The sequence below is a fragment of the Carlito syrichta genome, unplaced genomic scaffold, assembly GCF_000164805.1.
Source record: "Carlito syrichta isolate Samal-C Ts95f unplaced genomic scaffold, Tarsius_syrichta-2.0.1 Scaffold288787, whole genome shotgun sequence".
NCBI classification, from domain to species: Eukaryota; Metazoa; Chordata; class Mammalia; order Primates; family Tarsiidae; genus Carlito; species Carlito syrichta.
The window spans coordinates 346,300-365,013 of NW_007232883.1; the positions used below are offsets into that span (position 1 = coordinate 346,300).

At 40.7% G+C, this 18,714-nt stretch overlaps 1 pseudogene; it reads right to left on the reverse strand.

Annotated features, from left to right (window-relative positions):
• LOC103255967 overlaps positions 1 to 18,714 on the reverse strand; it is a 317,052-nt pseudogene that overhangs the window by 256,673 nt on the left and 41,665 nt on the right.

The window sequence follows — 18,714 nt, forward strand, 5'->3', positions numbered from 1 at the left end:
CACAGAAGGCACTGAGCAGTAGAGAGTGTGGTTCAATGAGTGTCACAGAGAGCTGACCTCACAGCCAGCTGTCCTAACAGAAATCTTGGCAGACACAATTCAATAATTCCAAGGACAGTTTTTATAAAGAAGAGATTAAAAACAACAACAAGACCTATGGAGCTAGAACCTGCTTCAGATTGCCTCCATTCTAATCTGCTTCTCAGCAACGGTGTGACTTTGGGAAGCCACCACCCTGCCCAGGCCTCGGTTTCCCCAGCTGTGACCAACACAGGATGAGCTGATGGGAGCTTGGGTAATCTCAGCCTAAGATATGCTGAGTGTGTCTTTCACATCCATGCCAGGGCAATTTGCTCCCACGTCTTTGTGAAGGGTCTTAAGATCTATGCGTGTTGTGGATACTGATCATTCCTTCCTCAGCCTGCAAAATCTTCAGACCTATCCCACAGCCTGAGGATGCAGGTGCTGCTTCTCAGAGTCTGGGTGGAGGTAGGTACCAGACTGGTGATGGATTGATGCTGTGGAGCACTTCACTCCCAGGCTGCACCCTGGAATATGTGGTCTTCATGTGCTTGCCTGTGTCCTCCTCCCATTGACAGATCAGACTTCAGGACGGCCTAGCAGAATGATCCCTCATGAGCTGCGGGGGTCAGCGAACTGCCACATGCACAACCATTCTCGATTTGCTCACAAGGCCTCATGTGGCCCCTTGCGTTGGTGGACTTCTTGTCGTGCACTCTAGGTTCAGGACTTCAACCTCCCTCAGTACCTGCTTTTCCTGTCAGAATGTCCAGATGCAGCTCACTAATTCAGGTTACCTGTAAGTCTTGGGTAACATGAATGCCTGAACATGAATGCCACGAAATGACTGAGTAGGACTCTGGTATTCTTAGAAAGGCCTGAAAACAAGCCGTGGGGAGAATATTTGTCAGACTGGCCCATTACTGTAATTGCTCTATACTTTTGTCACACAACAACTGCAATGTGGGGAGGCGGCAGCCCAGTGGTTAAGAGTGTGAGCTAACCCTTCTGAATTGTAGATTCCTGGGTGAGTTGCTTAAGCTCCTTGAGCCTCTGTTCATTCTGTCTTTAAGCTAAGCTCCTGCTGGTGCACACCCTGCAGAGCTACGTGCAGGTTAGATAGGACATACCTAAGGGGCTTGGTCCAGTGCCCGGCACCAAAAAATGGCTTGCTAGGTTGCAGCCAGGATTGCTATTGTGTAGTGCCATGGAATACTCTGAAGAGTTATCACTTTACCTCAGTCATGTACAAGTTGTATTCCATCTGGCCATCACCAAGGGAGGGTTAGAATTGACTGCTTATGCCATCCCACCACTAGTACAACCTGTATGGTGCAAATCATACAGCACCATTGCTGCAAATCAGCGTAGTCTGAGCGGGACCCTGTTTGGTACCTGTGGAAGGTGTGCAGCCTCCAGGCCAGCAGGTGCTCCTGAGCCAGCACCTTCCCCAGCAGCAGGCGGCACTCAGCTGTCTCCTCACGGCTGACCTGGCTGATGCGCTGAGCGCTCAGGTGCCAGACATGGATCTCGTGCTTCAGTTCTGCAGGGACAGAAAGACTAAGCTCGAGTGTCCCACCACCTCAGATATCAGAAGTGCCCCCTCTGCTCTCTATACACACCCACAGCATGCAGGTAGGCCAGGTCACCCAAGGCGGTGGCTTCTCAGCACCTGAGTTATTGTCAGGGAACCAGATGACAAAGCTGATATTTAAAATTGACCACAAAAGTGAAGTAATGCAACTTCAACTATTTGAATGAATAGTTCTTTCCTTTCTTGAACAAATACGTCAAACCGAGCACCTTGTTCCCTTCTTGCAGGAAATTGTTCAGTTCTGCTCTCAGCCAAAATCTAGACATTGCCCAACCTGTGAGGAATTTCAGGAGTATATCTAGTGAAAACTGGAAATACAGGTGTTATTTCCAGAGGTGGTGCTCAGGGCTATCCAGTGTGACATTTGGTAAGAAGTAGGAGAAGGAAAAAGTCGTCCTCCCCAGGCAGGTCCTACTGAGCCCAAGTCAATGGCACAGGTGAGAGAGAGGTAGACAACCTGATGAAATGCCAAAATCTACAGAATGAACTGAATTTCCACTCTTCACTGAATTCAGACATCTTCTGATAGAGAAAAATAGAGAGAAATTATGTCAATTCATTGCCTATTAAGATATTAAAATATGTTATGAAAGCTTACATACTTTATTTTGCATTAAAAAACACAGCATCAGTTTCCAAAAATATCCATTAAAAGAATATAAGAAGCACCATATTTTTATTTTTTTTTTTTTTTTTTGAGTTGGAGTCTCACTCTGTCGCCCAGACTGGAGTGCAGTGGCCGCTCCCGGCCACCACAATCTCGCCTGCTGGGCTCCGGCGATCCTTCCGCCTCAGCCTTCCAAGTAGCTGGAATTACAGGCATGCGCTACCACGCCCAGCTGATTTTTTGATTTATTGTAGAGATGAGGTGTCGCTGCCCAGGCGGGTCTCGAACCCGCGGGCTCAGGCAATCCACCCACCTCAGCCTCCCAAAGGCGCGGGATTACAGGCTGAGCCACCGAGCCCGGCTAGAAGCACCATATTTTCATGAACCACCCCTGTGTGCTATGTGCCATGCGACATATCACAAAAATTAGAGGCGGAATTTAAAGACCAAAGCCCTTCAAGCATTTGATGAGCCATTCCAGGCAGAGGAAAGGCACGTGATGACCAATGACTCCGGAGGTAGCACAGACACCATGGGCACAATGAAAAGGGAAAATGAAAAGCCCCTCTTTTCAGTACATGAGTGCTGATCACCTGCCGAGTGGCAGACCCACTGCAGCTGCAGCAACAAAGGTAAGCCAGGTGGAATGAAGCAACCTGTCAAGACTCAAACAGAGGACCTGCAGGGCAGCACAACTATCTCAGTTAGAACGTGGTTTTCTCTAAAGTTTCAGTCCTACCAAGATGAAAATGCTTTAGAACTAAGATACATACTATGTTTTCATTCAGTCTATAGTGATGCCTTGTAGCTTACTCGAAAGGAACTAGGTCTCACAACTCATTAAACCACCTAGGAGGTTATGATAGCATAAAAAGTAGGGAAAAGAGGATGAGGAGAAGAAAAGAAACCAGTGAACTCACCCTCTGAACACACAAAGAAATGTCATCTTGGGACTGAAAAAGGGGAAGAATGGCTTCCATGTAAGTTCAGACAGAGCCAGTATTTCATCCAGGGATCTGAATCTTGTTATGTAAAAGGTATCACTGAACGCATTCATCAAATATCAGAGACTTTCTAAAGGCATACAGTGATGGGTCACTTTCTGAAGCTGCTGGTTAGGTTTAAAGAGCTCACAGAGCAGCATAGTTAAACTCTGGGCCAACCCATGGGTGCAGACTGAGTCTCTACATTTGTCTTTGGGGGAGCACAGCCTGTAAGTCGAGGCCATGTCTGGAGCCAGCCTTCCAGTCCTGGGCTCCTTTCTGCAGGTACGTCCTTTCCAGAGGCATCCTCAGCTACCCTCATGCCCACCTGGCCTACCTGCCTGCCTGACCCATCAAACTAGAAAGAACAGCTCTGTTCAGTCCATGTATTAAATCTCAGGCAGTGCACTTGTGTTTTCCTAGTTGTAGAAAAAAATATGCTAACTATTTGGAAGAACAAAAATATATGAATTATCAGTTGGAAGAGATTTTGCCCAGAAGGGAGCTCGCTCTCTTCACCCAGAACTCAGTTTACCACGACATGTTTGTGCATCAGTTCTCAGGTATCCTCCACACTCCTCTGTCATTTCTACCCTGTTTGCTCTGCTGAGTTCTAAGACCACAATCCCAGCTGGCTGCTTGATATTTTCCTGTGAACCCTTTGCTGAAATCTCAGAGCTAAACAATCTATATTCACCCCACAAAGCTCTCTCTTCACCTCTCTTACGTTCTAAGTTTTTATATGACATCATTTCTGTTCCAGGTGCACCAGATTGTGTTGTCATTTTGGTCTCATCAATGTCATACTATTATATTTCTACATTGACATTATTGAGTATGGAATAGGTGTCAGATATCATGCTAGGAGCTAAAGGACTAAATTAATTGGTAAGTGACAGGACAGGGCTCCAACAATCTAGAAAGAGATATAAGATGCATCATAAATACACATAAGCCAGGGCAGTAGGAGACACAGGAGCAGTTCAGAATATGCTGGCACAACTCCTGCCTTGTCCACTTGTTCCTGTCCTAGCACACCTGCTTTTCAGGCCTTAGTAACCTTTTACCAGAGTCACTTCCTACCAATCCACCTCTGGTTAATCATAGAACACTGCTGGTTCTATCTATCTACTGATCTATCACCTTCCTAGATTAAAGAAAGATGACTGGTTTCTATCATATTACTAGATCTATCTATCATTTCCTAGATGAGAAAGACAGACAGATAGATTTCTTCTTTCAACTATCTAATGGTTCTCCACAGTCCGCAAAATGAAGCTAATAATCTCAAAGAACTTCAGGGAAGACTCAAGATCCACAAATGACCAGCACCATTGTGAGCCTTGACTCTGTCATATGAGTTTCAACTCTGTATCACTGCCATCTGTCCTCTGACCAGGAGACATTGTCAGATGTCTTATCTCTCACTTCTCCATCAGCTTCTATCTTCCTGAGCTTCTTAACCAGCCTCAAATGGTACTACTTGGGGTGGCCAAATGCCTGTTTTAAACAGTCAAAGACAGTGCTGTGTGGGATGTGCTCTCTCACGGGAGATGGTGGCTATCAGGGGAGACTAGAGGAGTTAGCTTAGAGTTAGGAATCTCAGGGGAAGAAGCTCAGGCCAGGAAAAAAAAAACAGAATTACACTAGTAACAAATTCTTATACCATATGGTAAGTGTTATAATATCACTCAAAGTTAGTGACATAATTATCACTAAGATTTAAAAAAACAGAATTAAAGCAAAAAAATCAGAGCCAAAAGAGGAGATGATATAAAATTTATTTGAATATTAAATTCAAAAAAAGGCTAAAATGAAGGAAAGGGGAATAAAGGAGAGAAGACACAAATATAAAACAAAAACATTATGCTATGCTTAAATTCAACCACATCATGAATCACATTAAATATAAATGCTCTAAACATACTAACTGAGAGACAAGGCTTATCAGATTGGATTAAAAAAAAAACCAACAAGACCCAACTATGTGCTGCTTACAAGAAATGTACTTTAAATATAAAGACACAAATAAGACAAATGTAAAATGATGGAAAAAGTTATACCACTCTAACAATGGTAAATAAAGAGCTGGAATTGCTATATTAACAATAAAGTAGATTTGGGAGCACAGAATATTATCATGGATGGGGAATGTTTTTGATAATATGTAATTCGTCAAGATGAAACAACAACACTAAATGTTTATGTTCCCTAATAACAAAATATAAAGGAATAGACAAATAACAACAAGGAATAGACAAATTCACAATGATGGCCAGAGACTTCTATATCCATCTCTCAATTGAAATAGAACAAGTAGACAGAAAACAAGCAAGAATATAGAATACTTAAATAACATCATCTACCAACCTGATCTAATTACCATAATTCATACCATTAACTATTCCACCCCAAAACAGCAGACTGTATATTCTTTTCTAGTACACACAGAATTTTTACAAAGATAGACTACATTCTATAACCATAAAACAAGCCTCGATAAATTTAAAAGGCTTCAAGATTTATAAAGCATATTCTGCTATCACATTGGAATTAAATTAGGTAACTGCAAAATTCCCTATATTTGGAAAGTTAATAAACACGTATTTAAAATATAAAAGAATCAGAGAATAACTCAAAAGGTTTAAGTAATTTTAACTGAATGGAAATAAAATTATGCAGCCACTAACGTAGTACTTGGAAGAAAATTTACAGTACTAAATACCTATATTAGAAAAGAAGTTACATAAAAATCAATAAACTTCACTTCCATTTTAGGAACTAGTGAAAGAAGAATAAATAAACCTCAAGTAAACACAAGAAAATAAGTAACAAAGAGTAGACATTATTGAACTAGAAAGCAAAAATAACCACTGCAAAGAAAAATCTATGTCATCAAATGCTAGTGCTTTGAGATCAATAAAATTGATACACCTCTGACCAGACCAATAAAAAAAGAGAGAGGAGACCTAAGCTATCATTATCCAGATTGAGAGAGGTGATATTACCAAAAATTCTATAGCCATTAATGGATAATGAAGAAATATTACGAAAAATATGTTTGACTACTTAGATTAAATAGACAAAGTCCTTAAAAGTTACAAACTAGCAGTAATCACTCAAGGCGAAACAGTTAACTACTAGTAATATCTCAAGGAGAAATGGATAACATGAATAGACAGATATATGTGTGTGTGTGTGTGTGTGTGTGTAAACAAGTGTGTGTATGAATTTTAATTTATAGTTTTAAAAAACCTTCCCATGAAAACATTCAGGCCTTAAATATCCTGGCAAAATTTAAGGAATAAATAATAGTAATTGAGGACTAAACAGTGATCTTTTTCTCCTATCCAAATTCCTTACTGGGAGGCTTAGGAGTCCTGCCTTACAAGGATTCATCAGATGGGGTTTTATTACCTATTGACCTATATACTGAAGTTTGTTTTCCAGTCTGACTCTGGCATAGCATCACAAAACAGATAAAGAAGGGAATCAAAATATTTTATGATCCTGCAAAAACATGTCTTGGGGATTCCCAGACTCCAGGTACCTTGTCCTCTATTGAGTTCCAAAATTCCTTAGATAGCAGCACTCCCAGACTACAAGCACCTTGTCCTCAACTGATTTCCAAAATTCCGTGGATAGCAACTGCAAATTGCCAGTGAAGAAATCCTTAAATCCACCAATAGCTTGCAAGTCCCTCCTGGAAATGTCATCTTTCTGGGTCAAACCAATGAAAATCTCACATGTATTGATTTATGGGTTTTGTAACTTCTGCCTCCCTAGAATGTATAACCACACTGCATTTCAACTACTCTGAACATGCTCTCAAGACTATGTCCCAGGTCAAGGTCCTCAAGTTGACACGGAATAAACCGTCTTAGAATATTTTACAGAGTTTGGCATCTTTTTATCAACAGAATTTTATATAAACTTTTGCAAAAAAATTGAAAGGAATTTGATTAGGAAATGCTTTTGTATTCATCCTACAAGGACAACAAGAAAGGTTATTACAAGAAAGGAACCCATTCACCAATATTCCTAAAATACATAGATACAAAAATGCTATAAAAGTACTAGTAAGAAGCAGCATTAGCTGAATATTTGGTGACTAGAGGAGCAGACTCTGGTGGTTATTTGTGCTTTTCACAAAATAAGTCATGTTCTCTCCTCTCTTGAGCACTTGGCAGGCTGGCCTGTCCTGGACCTTTGTGACTAGGTGGGGCCTGCCTGTGTCACTTATGTACTATTTCCTCTGCTGTGGTGACCAGCAGCTCAGGTCTCTGAGAACCAGTGATGACCAGGGCCTCTGCCAGGCCACAGTGGGTACAAAGTTCACTGAGAGATATCAGGGTTGCTTCTTCACACAGCATGACTGAGACTGTCCTGACAGTGCTCTGATACCACTGCAGACCTGCTAAATTCAAACTCTGAAGCAGGGCTTGGAGATTTTACGGCACCTCAAGTCTGCACACACCTGTGTCCCCCAGGAACCCAGATCAATCTCCCAACTACACACACCCCACGTACTGTAGAGGGTGTTAGGTTCCATGGGACATTAGTGAGGATCCCAAGATGGGAGTTCTGAAAACCAACTTCTAGAGGCCCAGGTTAAAAGGAATGATTTAAATGATATTAATTGTTGCTTATTAAAGTTTGTATATTTGTCCCCCTCTTCTAGAAAAGATCTGAAACCACTTATAACATTGCTAGAGATGCAACACAACTGGAAGCCATTACCAATAATGTGTCAATTTCTAGGGTTTGCCAGTGTATGATCATACGAATCTCTTAGTCCTTGCAGTTGCCTGTACATCCAATGCTTATCTTTGAAAATAGCATTATAAACAACAGATGGAGCTATGAAAGATCATTCATAGTCAGATGGCAGGGAACCCCACAGGGAGTCAGGACTCAGGATGCTTTGAATGGTCACATAGAAGGATGCACCACTTTTCTGACAGTCCTTCAGGCAGGGTATGACCTTGAATTTTCTGTTGATCTACAGATAAACACAAAATCATACTACAGCTATCTGTTTGAAAAAGTTCCATAATACTTTTGGGGGCCTGTGAAAATGTTTTACCTTATGCTAAATTTAGAAACAAAAGTATAAATAAGCTCTTGGGTCAGAGGAAATGGTTTAAAACATAATATTAATGTATGTGTCTACATACCAATTGAGTCTTAAAATATAATTAATATTTTTTTAGACAAAATGACCCACAAAAACAGAAGTAACTCTATTCTGAGTAATTCTGGGTCCATTTGGAAAACAACTGTAAAGTTTTTCCCCCATAAGAAATGTTGGGGAAACTAATGAAAAAAGTAATGATTAGATATAGAAAGGGACTAAGGCGATCCTAGGAGTGCTTCCAAAGCAGAATGACACAGCCCTGAGTGGAAGTAAAGTATCTGGTTGCAATCAGAGTTGTAATGAGTAGATTTATCAAGGACAATGTATAATGGAAAACGCTAAACGGATAATTTTACAAAACACAACAGGCAGATGCAACTTGCAGTGGTATGCAAGCCCTTTCACTAAACTTACTAAGGGAATGAATCTGGCCTTCCCTGTCGCTTTTCATGCCTCTGTAATCCTGAGACTCTCCTCAGTGTCCTCAATAGACAACTACCCACAGAGAGTCCACTCAGGGCTCAAGTGCAGACTTGTCTCTTGCCAGGTGCGCACCGCTCAAGTGCAGACTTGCCTCCTGCCAGGTACAACATGGCTCAAATGCAGTCTCACCTCTTCCCAGGTGCTGCTTCCACTAGAACATGGAGGTCTCGCTTCCCACAGTTTGTCATTATTTGCTTAATTTTCCACCTTGTCTTTATTGGATGGATTAAGTGGCCCAGTGTTGAGGCACACAAAATAGCCAAAAGAGGACCCCCTCATCCAATCAGAACATGACTGGCTTCCTAAGCTACTTATATTTATGGGATGTGGCTGAAGGACTCCTGGCCTATGGAGTAATTTTCTTTTTTTTTTTTTTGAGTTGGAGTCTCACTCTGTCGCCCAGACTGGAGTGCAGTGGCCGCTCCCGGCCACCGCAGCCTCGCCTGCTGGGCTCCGGCGATCCTTCCACCTCAGCCTTCCAAGTAGCCGGAATTACAGGCACGCGCTACCGTGCCCCGCTGATTTTTGGATTTATTGTAGAGATGAGGTCTCGCTGCCCAGGCGGGTCTCGAACCCGCGGGCTCAGGCAATCCACTCACCTCAGCCTCCCAAAGGCGCGGGATTACAGGCTGAGCCACCGAGCCCGGCTTGGAGTAATTTTCTAGGGATGTTCTACCCGCTTGAGAGGCAGTAGTTCAAGCCAAAGTGATTTATTGAGTTCTTCTATAACTCAAAAACCTTCTTACCAAATCTTTTGTCTGCATCCATTGAGATGATCATATGGTTTTCTCATTTAGTTTGGTAGTATAGTAAGTTACATTCATTGGTATTGCAAACATTATACCCGTGTTTCATTCCTGGATCAATTCTACTTGGTTATAATGTATTATCTATTTTTTATAGTTTTAAGTTGGATTTGCTAATTTTTAAAAATATCTCTGTTCATAAGAAATATTTGCTTGTAATTTCCTTTTCTTGTCTGGTTTTGATATCAGGTCCTCATAGAAAGAATTGGGATGCATTCTCTCTTCAATTTACTGTAAAGCTTTGTATAGAATTGTTATAACATTATTTCTGCCTTAAATATTTGGTAGAATTCACCAAAGAAGCCATCTTAGCTTGATGTTTGCTTGTTTATGTTGTTCTGTTCTTTGTGGGATGGTTTTTAGCCACAAATTTAATTTATTTAATAGATACTGGGCTACTCGGGTTATCTAGTTCTTTTTATGTGAATTTAGTAGAGCAAATCTTTCAAGAAAAGTGTTCATTTTAATACAAGTTATCAAATTTATGGACATAGAGTTGATCATAATATTTCCTAAGAATATTTTTAATGTCTGTATGCTTTGTAGTGATGTAACTACTCTTATTCTTGATACTAGTAATTTGGATCTTCTGTGTTATTTTTCTCAACAACTTGGCCAGAGGTTTATCAATATTATTGATCTTGTCAAAGAACTAGCTTTTGCTTTTATTGATTTTTCTCTATTGTTCTGTTTATCAATTTGGACTGTATAATTTTCTTTCTTCTGCTTACTTTTAGTTGAATTTACATTTTTTCTAATTCCTTAGAATGAAAACTGAAGTCATGGATTTGAGACAATTCTTTTCTAATATGGTGTTTAGTGGTATAAATTTCCCCCTAAATATTGCTTTAGAGTAGGAACCAGCTCTAAATGACATACAGTAGCCACATCCATCACCTGAAGTATCACTTGCAGACTGAAACACAGCCATGTTCCTTCATTTATGAGTGGTCTGTGGCTGCTTTCATTTGGCAGTGGTAGAGTTGAGGCTTTGCAATGGAGACCACTTGGAACACATGCCTACAAAATTAACTACGTGGTCTTCTAAGAAAAAGTTTGCTGATTCCTGCTTAGGAATCCCACAGATTTTGATGTGTCCTGTTTTCACTATAATTCAGTTCAAAATTGCTCTAGAATTTATTGTGTCTCCCCAAAATTTTTATGTCAAAGCTCTATCCCCCCATAGTCTAGTATTTGGAGATGAGGTCTGTTGGAAGTGACTGGGTTTCAAGGAGGTCAAAAGGGAAACGCCTTCATGCTGGGATTAATTTCCTCATTTATGAAGAGACACCAAAGAGCATCTTATCTTCCTTTTCCTTCTCACTTCCCTGCCATATGAGAACACAATGAGAAGATGTCCATCTGCAAGCCTGGAAGAGGGCAATGACCAGGGAATCAAAGCCAGTGGCAACTTAATCTTGGACTTCCCAAACTCCAGAACTGTGAGAAATAAATTGCTATTGTCATCTATTGTCGTTTGCTCTGGCAAACTGAGCTGACAAACACAAAAATATTTTCTTTTTGTTTGTTTGTGTTTTTTTTGAGTTGGAATCTCACGCTGTCGCCCAGACTGGAGTGCAGTGGTCGCTCCCAGCCACCGCAGCCTCGACCTGCTGGGCTCCAGCGATCCTTCCACCTCAGCCTTCCATATAGCTGGAACTACAGGCGCGTGCTACCACGCCCGGCTGATTTTTTAATTTATTGTAGAGATGAGGTCTCGCCTGCCCAGGCGGGTCTCGAACCCATGGGCTCAGGAAATCCACTCACCTCAGCCTCCCAAAGGTGTGGGATTACAGGCTGAGCCACTGGGCCCGGCTCAAAAATATTTTCTAATCTCAATTTCATTTTCTTCTTTGACCCTTGGATTATTTATATGTGTGTTATTTTGTTTCAAGATATTTGAGAATTTCCCAAATCTCCTGGCTATTAATTCCTAATTTAATACAACTGTGGCCAGAGAAAATATTTTGTATTACTTGACCCTTCTTATATGTATTGAGATTTGTCTTATAACTTAGAACCTATTTTGGCCAATGTTTTGTGTGCCCTTGGAAAAAAATATACATTTTTCTGTTACTGCACAGAGTTTTCTTTAAATATTCACTAGGCCATGTTAGGTAATAACAATGAAGTTTTCTATATCCTTGCTGGTTTTCTGTCTACTTGTTCTATCAATTATTGTGAAAAATGTGCTGAACTCTTCAACTATAATTGATATTTATTGTTTTCTTCTTGCAGCACTATCAGTTTAAGTTTCATGCATTTTGAAGCTCTGTCATTAGTTGCATAAATGTTGTCATTATGTCCTCTTTATGAATCGACTCATTTATTGTTCCAAAATGATCTTTGATCCTGGTAATTGTCTTTGTTCTGCAGTATACTTTGTCAGATATTAATAGAACCACTCTAGCTGTCTTCTGATGAGTCTTTTGTCATTCATTTACTTTTAACATATTTATATCTTTATATTTTTAAGTATGTGTCTTGTGAGCACACTATACAGTCAGTCCCCAACTTAGTATGGTTCAACTTAGGAGTTTTCAACTTTTCAGTGGTGTGAAACCATAGCAATGGGTTATTAAAAACTTTATTAGAAAATGGATTTGAGTTAGATGCTTTTACCTGACTATAGGCTAATGTAAGTGTTCTGAGCACATTTGAGGTAGGCTAAGCTAAGCTAAGTTGTTTAAATTTGGCCTGTCATTTCCTTGTTCCCTTTCCCTTTTTTCCTGTATTTCATTACATTAAGTGAATATTGTTTATGATTCTTCATTAGCCACTAGCTATTACTCTCTTCTTTTTTTTCTTTTATTGGTTGCTTTAGAGCTTATTGTACACATTTTTAACTTGTCATAGATTACTTTCAAGCAATATTATTCCAATTTACACGTAGTGTAAGAAGCTTACATTGCTGTACTATAATTTTTCCCCCTTCAGCCTTTGTGTTATTGGTGTCATGCATCTTACTTATGTGTTATAATCTACTTAATACATTATCATTCTGCTTAAACAATTATCTCTTGAAGTGATTTCAGTAAGAGGAAAAAAATGGTGCAAATCTGCTCATGTAGTTATCCTTCCCAGTACTCTTTATTCCCTTGTGGAGATCCAGGTTTTCATTTGGTATCATCATCCTTCTTCCTTAAGGATGTCCTTTAGTATGTCTTACCAAGTGATTCCAATACCGATGAATTATTTTAGCCTTTCTATATCAGGAAAAGTCTATTTTTGCATATAAGAAAAATATATTTTCACTGGGTATGGTATTCTGAGTTGACTTTTAGTCTTTCAATACTTTAAAGATGCTGCTCCATTAACTTCACATTGCCATTTTTTTCTGAAGATAAATATATTGTCACTCTTATCTTTGTTCCCTTGTATGTAACATGACTCTTTTTTTGACAGTTTTATGATTTTCTCTTATCATTGCTTTCAAACAATTTGATCATGACGTGACTTAGTGTACTATTCTTCATGTTTCTTGTGCTCTGGTTTTATTGAATTTATTGAATCTGTGGGTTTATGCTATTTATAAAACTTGGAATTTAAGAACATTTTTCAGATGTCTTTCTTTTATTCCCCTTGTCTCCTTCAGAGACTAGAATTACATAAATGCTAGGACACTTGAAATTTTCCCATAGCTCACTAATACTTTCACATCTTGTCATCTGCTTCTATTCTAGGTTGGTTTCAAATGGTTCGTATTCTCCTTGTCACAGGTTACATTGTTTTGCTTCTTAACATGCCTGGTAATTATTGATTGAAAGTCAGATATTTTGAATTTTGCCACGTGTGTTGTGAGATATTTTTGTAGTCCTACAAATATTCTTAAGTTTTGTACTGAGATGCAGTTAAACTACTTAGAAACAGTTTAATTCTTTGAGGCCTTGATTTTAAGATACATTAGGTAGAACAAGAGCAGTGATCAAGTTTAGAGATAACTACCTGCACTACTGAGGTAAGACCCTTCTGAGTATCTCTCAAGAAGTTCCAGTCTGCCTGGGGGGAACAGTCATTTTTCCTGTCCCCACATGTATCATGCACTTTCTTCCCTCTAATAATTTTGTGTTGTTCTTCCCCTTGTCTCAAGCAGTTTTCTTTCATTCATGCTCTGATGTGATCTGAATATTCTGCACTGAATAATCAATGGAACTCTCTGAAGATCTCTGGTTATCTCTCAAGTGAGCTCTGTCCTCTCTGGGACCCTGTCTTGCAAACTCTAGCTGGCTTGGTCTTCCCAGTCTCTCAATTTCATCTTCTCAATTCAGGAGTCCAGTGGGCTCCACCTGGTTTGTTTCTTCTCTCTGCACCACATCCTAAATGCTATCCCAAGGCAGTGGGCTGGAGCAACCCAAGAGTTTGCCTTTGGTTCTTTCCCAGCTCACAGGGATCACTGTCCTTTTTGTCTTATGTCCATTGTCTTTATTACTATTGTTACATATATTTTGTTTAGTTTTGGTTTGTCGCTGTCTTTTGTTTGTTTTGTTTGTGTTTGTTTGAGTGTCATAGGCAAGAGGGTGAGTCCAGGTCCCGTTACTCCGTCTTGCCCAAAAGCTGAAGTTGTGCTCTTTTTATTCATATATATTCACTTAAAAATATTCTGGGATACTAACTGCACTAAAATAGTAAGAGGATTTATCTATTGATGGTGAGATTATGACAGTTTTTATTTGTATATGTGTGCATGTGTGCAATTTCTGTTTTCTATCATAAATATGTTACTGTAGAATAAAAATAATAATACGGTTTTTTTCCCCAAAAATAGTTCTTTCCCAGTTTATGAGGTCCATTCTGGGAGACAGGTGTCCCTAGAACAGGTCATCGGCTCTGTTACCATCAGATGTGCTCTAGGGTGACATGTTCATGGCTGCATAACAACTCAGCTCACACAGCAAGACTGGGGAAACACTTCCAGGTAGTTTCCCAGGGAAACCTGGGAACTTAAAATTTCATCAAAGCATCCAAGCTATACTCAGAATCTCTAGAACATGGTGGTTCCATGAAGTGGCCATGAACGCCTCAGAGTCATGAATTCTCAAAGGTTTCAATATTTTTGTGGAAGATGGCTATCAAACACAAATACACAGACACTTCACAGACACATAAATATATCATCTACAGTAGATAACACCAGTATGGAAATATATTCACTGACACCTCAGAGAAGGGAGTTTGAGAAAATTCTAATGACCAAAGAAAAATAAATGAAAGCTAATGATACAGTTCTCATTTCAACCCTTTAAGATATGTAGAATACCATTTGCACTTCTAATACTTTTAATTTATTACAGTGTAAATAAATTATGTATTTATATTTATAGGTGGTTTCAAAGAGTTCTAAAGATATTCATTTTCTTATCCTTAAAAAAATGTTTTAAGTTTTCATCAGTATATTTGTCTACTATAGTTGAGAAGAGAATCTCATATCTCCAGTTAGAGGGGATAGGTCATTTTGTTCTTTTGTTAGTTGGAAGAAATCTCAGTTCCTATTAATATAATTAATATACCATGACAGAATATATCATGTTATCCAGTCATTTCTTTAAAAAATTATCAGAATGAGAATAAAGTCAATTCAAGCCACTTAACTCTTAACTGGAGAATCAGCCACCTAACATCCTACTCTTGAGATGACCAATAGCACTCACTAAGAGGTGACATAAGGGATCTTGACATAAAGGCATCCATGTTGGGTACAGTGATAAATAAGTCAAGGTCAGCTTTTATTAGAAGCAACTCTCGTATACTAGTACATACCATCTTCCTCAACTCCTGGTTGAAAACAATAATGACATTTGGTGGGTCCCCAATGGCAGCGGCAGCTCCTCCATTGTTTGTGAATATCACTTCTGCAATCAGGACTTGTCTTAGATCGAGATTGAGCACCTCACATAATCTGCCATGAAAGGGGTAAAATGAAAGTAGTCACATTATTCACATCAGAAAAAGCCTATGTGCAACCCAAAGATCTTTAAGGAACTTGCTTCTACAAGGGAGGTGCGTGAACAGACACCTGTGTGAAGGGTGGTGATGGAGCACAAACAGGACAACAGTGCTGAGACTAGAGTTGATGCTGAGTTTCACTTCTTCTGAAAGTCAACCTACACCTTCTGAACAATCGATATAGTCATGTCTCCCTTCCCCTCCCCACCCCTAGGTCTGGACGGTTCACAGTCACCCCAGGGGAGGGCAGTCCTTGTCCCAGGTGAATGGACACTAACCACCAGACCCCCTCCTAGCTAGTGGTTGGGATGGCACAGTGGGCTTGGACCCTCACCTGTCTTCCTCTTCTCAGATGCTGGGACCCTAAGCACATTGTCATCTATTCTGTTTATTTTTTTACTGATAAATACTAGATATGTATATTCAGGGGACATGAAATAATTTGATACATTCATATAATCAAATAACTGGATAGCCATCATCTTTAATATATATCTTCTTTATGCTAGGAGCATTCAAAGTATCTTCTTCACCTCTTCTGAAATGTACAACTGATTAACATTAACTATGGTCACCCTACTGATCTAAGGAAAACTAGGTCTTATTTAGTCTGTCTTAGGGTGTATTCATGCCTATGCTCTTCCCCTTAACTACTAGCTACTGGTTTCTTCCCTCAGGAATGGGCACACTCTCTACAGCCATTATTCTCTGCCATGACTGCACATCAGATTGTCTTGGAATCTCTGAAAGTCCTGCAGCCTGGTCCACAGAAGACCCATCCCTGGAAGTGGGTCCCAGGTGGCAGCACCTATGCCTAGGTGCAGTGCACACAACTGAGAAACTCTGTCCTAACTCTACTGTTCACTCCTATGTAAGGACCAGGCCTTGGGGTCACTTCTTATGTGAGACCCTATCCACTCACAAGGTCTTTCCATTCTTTCCATCTCCTCCCGGCCCTCAGCTCTGAGTGCAGTCAGCCACATACTTTCCTGACCACTGGATCGAGGAGTAGACAGACTACTGGGTACCGGCTGCAACTTGCTCCTCCCCCCACACACTCCATCTCACTCCTCTGAGTCACCACTCTTCAAACACCACGAGCATCCCCCTTAATCACTTCTGAAACCTGGAAGTAGCCCCTTGTTGGTGCTTTTGAACTTGTTGTGTGTCTCATGCCTTGTGTCCAGGCAGGTCTCTCATCTCACAGAATCCTCAGGTCACCACCTTAGGCTCATACTTTTGATGGCACAACTCAGACCTGTGTAACTGAAGTGACTTCTTCCAGGCCCACAGGTGCCCTCAGATGTTACCAGTCTCACCCTCTCAATCCCTAGGACTAACTTACAATGGGTCTAAGCAGGAGAGCACCCAGGATTTGGAGCTTGAGGCCGATGTACTGGGGAGTTATCTTTAAAATGCAGGATGGAAATAAACACAGGGCCACACCTTTAGAAGGGCCTGTGCAAGAGCTAGGACTGAAGCACAAGTGTCAGAAGATTCTGGGAAAACAGCATGTGGTTGCTCTTGATAAACGTCGAATGACTGATGTGGCCAGCACTACGAGACACCAAACTGCACTGAACCAAGTTGCTCTTTCCAGAGTTACCCTGAAAAGCCTTCCCAGGCCTATACCTGACTCTGGTGAGCCCAGCCTGGTCTGCAACCCTCCACGCCTCTGATGAGGACGCAGCCATGAGCCTTGTGAGCCTGGGTCTGTGTGATCTGCTGAGCTGATCCAGTTGACAGATGGGGATGGGGGAGGACATGGACAAGGACTTCTGGCCCCTGAGGGTTGGGACATCCCTCCATGAGATCCCAGTCTCCAGGAAAGCCAGGCTTATCTCTTTGGCTTCCCTGCAGTCATGTGTGCCACCCTGCTCCACAGCCTGTGTTTAGAGTCACATGAAGCACGCATGCTGGACTGGAGCACAGTGAGCCATGGGCACAACTGCCCACCTTGTCACAGATGTGAGGAGGGATCCCGGAGCCAGGCTTTGACACCCATGACAGAGGTGCTTTGCATGCCGTATGGTCACAGATGTGAAAAGGAGCATCTTGGTGACATTGTCCAAGAAGGCAGAAAGAATGTCAGCGATGAGACACAGCATGATGATCATGGCCCACACTCTTGCCTGGGACACACACACATGCAGGACGAACAAGCCACGTCAGTGGGTTCCTGGAATAGAGGCTACTTTTAATTAGTGACTCCAAGGAATAGAGGCTACTTTTAATTAGTGATTCCAAACAAACACTGCCCCACAGCTCCTGGATATCTTAACTCTGCCTTGGCCTAAGCCATCTCTTCTCTGCTTCTCATTACAGTACCCTGGTAATGGTTAATTTGTCACAAGGTGAGGGCCCTCAATCTCTCTAATATTATCTGTGGCATTTGGGATCCATGTGACTCTAGAGTATGCTGATCTTTGGAGACTGAAGGAATACTTTTAGTACTACAGCTCTAGGAGATATCTATCTGCAATGCACAAGATGGTGAACAAAGATGGGAAAAATAACAGCATGGTTCTACCACTCATAGTGTACAAAGGGCTTTGCTGAATAATTTTTAAAAAGAACTTTTCAGTTCCTCCTCCCCTCAAAGGCACTAGCCTTTGCACTGGCAGGCCATAGCCTGAACTCCTCTTGCCAGCCCTTAATGATAGAACCAAGGCAAATCTGGAGACTAGATTTGCTGGAAGGTTTCCCCAGAGTTCCAGCTACAAAGTGAATGTGTATGTTCAATATTTAGAAAATCATTCTTAAAATTATTTCACCAAAATAATTTGACTGATGTCTTGAAATACTTAGGTACTCTAGTATGCAAAACAGTTTCTGATACATAGTTCTAACCAGTCAGCTTAGGTATCACACAGACATTCAACCTTAGCACACTCATCCTTGATCCTTCATCATTGCTTTACTGAGAAGCTGAACGTGCTGCTCCAAGCCAGACAACTTAGTACATCTACCTGGAAGAAGCAAATTTTCAAAGGAGGATGGAATTTTAGAGTATTGCTTTAATGGATAGTTTAATTTCCCAAATATTTAATGTCAGAGAAACAAATATAGCAATTCATTAGCACTTGTTAAGGGCAACATTACACGTATCTTTTTTTTTTTTTTGAGTTAGAGTCTCACTC